The sequence below is a fragment of the Arvicanthis niloticus genome, chromosome 1 (assembly GCF_011762505.2).
Source record: "Arvicanthis niloticus isolate mArvNil1 chromosome 1, mArvNil1.pat.X, whole genome shotgun sequence".
Lineage (NCBI taxonomy): Eukaryota > Metazoa > Chordata > Mammalia > Rodentia > Muridae > Arvicanthis > Arvicanthis niloticus.
The window spans coordinates 81,217,432-81,220,719 of record NC_047658.1 but is presented as its reverse complement, the minus strand read 5'-3'; positions in this window follow the sequence as shown (position 1 = coordinate 81,220,719).

The window sequence follows — 3,288 nt, the reverse complement described above, 5'->3', positions numbered from 1 at the left end:
TGGTCAGCAGTATTCTGCTTATCAAAGACAGAATGCAATGAATAGAAGTTACTGACAAATAACTGAAAAATATATGAAAAAATTCAAGAAAATTAAGCCGTCAGATGATACAGGCAAATTCAGCACCCATACCAGATACGTTTGAACTAATAAACAAGTAATTTTTCAAAGAATCATTAATTTTATAGTATAACTGTTAAGCCTCGGTAATAAGATTTAAAAGACAACATTATCTTTTATTGGTTAAATACAATTAATGATACACAAATAATACAAATAATAACAACTGTTAAATAAAATTAACGATTTTAGCAAAACCAGGCTTATATCAAGTATATGAAGGTTTGGAGAAATAAGCCAGAACTACTCATTTGCTGGCTGACAATAATTAACGAGCCCCAAACATTCTTTAAGGGCTCTGGTGCCCCTCTCAGACTACTCTAGTAGATACAATACATACATGTAGCTCCTTTATTTTCAAGACAGGGTTTCTACATATAGCCCTGGCTGTCCTGAAACTCTCTCTGTAGACCAGGATGGCCTCAAACTCAGAGATCCACCTGCTTCTGCCTCTGGAATTCTGGGATTAAAGGCGTACCCCCCTCCCCCCCCCCCCCCCCAGCCATACATGCAGCCCCTTTACCCAGGCTAGTCTGAAACTTTTAAACAGAGAAATGGAGATGAACCATACAGTATGAATAGAGTAAAAATGGGTGTGATAACTTTGGGAAGCTTCCCAGCAGTCTTTAGGAACATTTTCAAACATACAAGGGCAATAATCTTTAAAAAGTCTCAAATGCCCATTGGTAGTAAAATGTAATTACAGCAACATATTTTATATAGCAATGCAGTTGAAAAGAGCTCTCAAATATTAGTCAAAAGAATACAGATAAAAAAAATATAGTCTGTGAGATTCTCTTTATGTAATGTACACACACATACACACACACACACACACACAAGTCAAGGTACCTCAGGGAGAAGGAAGGGGCACAGAGTAGACTTTATGGGGATCTAATTATTTCCACTTCCATGGCACAAGTTGACTACATGAGTGAGCTCGCCTTATGATTATTCACTGATAAAGCTGTACTTGTAAACATCTGCTTAGACTTGAAGAAGTTTTTATATAGCATTTCCTATATCATTCCTAAGCTGCATCATCCTAAGTAGTCCTACATGAGGCCCTTCACATTTAACTGAATTCTAATGTAAGTGCCATTACCTGGGAGTCAAACAACCCTTTCTCAAGTGTGGTGCATCAAATGTCCTGTATATCAGATATTTACATTACAATTGATAACAGTAGCAAAATTACAGTTATAAAGTAGCAACAAAAATAACTTTATGATTGGGGTCACCACAATATGAGGTACTGTATTAAAGGCTGAGAACCACTGGTGGAGGCCTTCTTAGAAGTAACAGTATTTAAAGCACACTAACTACAAGCATACTACCTGTGTCCAGCCCAAGAACTCAAAAACTCCAGTCTGAAGGCTAGGTGCCACTTAGGCACTTTTTAACAAGAAAGAAAAGCACAGCTTTACAAAGCCTCAACTCGTAAGGAGCCCAAAACCTTAAACCAAAACTCTTTTACTTAGTACATCAACTGTTAAGGTGTTCACCTATGCACAACACTCTAATTCATTCCCAATTCTCTAAAGACACTAGACAGAGCAACAAACCACCACCCTAAGGCCAAATCTCTCCTATTCCCTGGTTTTGCATACAAATTTTATTGGAATAACCATAAACAACCTAGAATTTCAACCTGCCTACCTTTCACTAGTCCTAAAGAGTTATATAGTCCCAAAGTCTAAAATACTCTATCTGGCCTTTTATAGAAAAAGCTTAGGAACCTTCATCCTAGACAAAGATACTAAGTTTGTGTTCCTGTTCTGGGAATGCATTAAGATTTATCACTGTCCCTTAAACTCTTGACTCAAACACTGACACACTCGCAATATGCCTGGTTCTTATACTATTCTCTCCCCAGAACCTAACACTAAAGTAATGGTCTCTACGGAAAATGCTAGTTAGTCCCTAATATTCCAGAGAAAAACAAAACAAAACAAAACAAAACCCTTAAATAAAAGACTTAAGTGGTAAAGCCACACAGACTTCTGCTGTAGTTCCTTTATACACTACAACTCCTCAAATGTCTTTATCAGTCCAATTAACAACCAAGTTCAGACTATCCCTCCATGTCTACCCTTCTTTAAATAATATCATTTATGTGTGCTCCTTGGAAGCCACAGGTGAACACTCCACTAGTACTTTCCAAACATTAACGTACACAAAAATCACCCCCGGGGGCCTGTTAAAATGATGATTCTAATTTAACTGGCCCTTGCTCCTGAAAGCTGCTAAGTGATCATGGGGCCTCTCTCTGAACTGACCCGAGTTTACTACCAGCTGATAAAGGTCCTGTGCCCCTGAGTAGCAAGGCTATTTAATAATTTATAATGATTTGGTTACTTTTGCTGTTGTTGTTTTGAGTATTTGTTTTACTGCTGTTGTTTTGTTTGTTTTTTAATAATTTTTAAAATGTTTTTTTCTTATCTATGTATTTTTTAAATATGTGAGTATTCTGTCTGCATGTACACCTGCATGCCAGAAAAGGACATCAGATTCCTTTATAGATGGCTGTAAGACACCACGTGGGTGCTGGGAAGTGAACTCAGGACATCTGGAAGAGCAGCCAGTAATCTTCACCTCTGAGCCATCTCACTAGCCCCATAGTGATTAGTTTTAATGAAAAGAAACTGAAGTATCAGAATATTCCCTCTTTTATTCACTCCTCTTATACAAAGATACTACTCACTGACATATATCCACAGTGACATGAAACAGTGTTTCAAATTGCTCTGATAAAGCAAGATGCACCGGATTTCCAATAACTAATAAAGGTTTATTCTTTTTTAAAATAAAGTGTACAAAAGAAACAGAATCTTAATGAGGGGATGTAATTTGGCAATGTCTATAAAAATGTAAATGCGTATTACCTCTTGATCTTGAAACTATTTTTAAAAAGTATCCCCCAGTTCTTCTTTCCATATGTGTGAAAATGCTGTACCCACTGCAGCAAAGTGCAAAACCCTAATGTCCACTTTTACAGAGGAGCAGGTAAAACTTAAAATGTTCCTTTGGTGGTATGTTCTGCATTTAAGAATAAATTGGCTTGGCACTGAATATATTGGTATAAAGTAGCATTCAAGATTAAATAACCCAAGATGACATCAGTATCATATCCCTTCCCCACATGGTTCAGGGTTTGTTTGGTGTTTT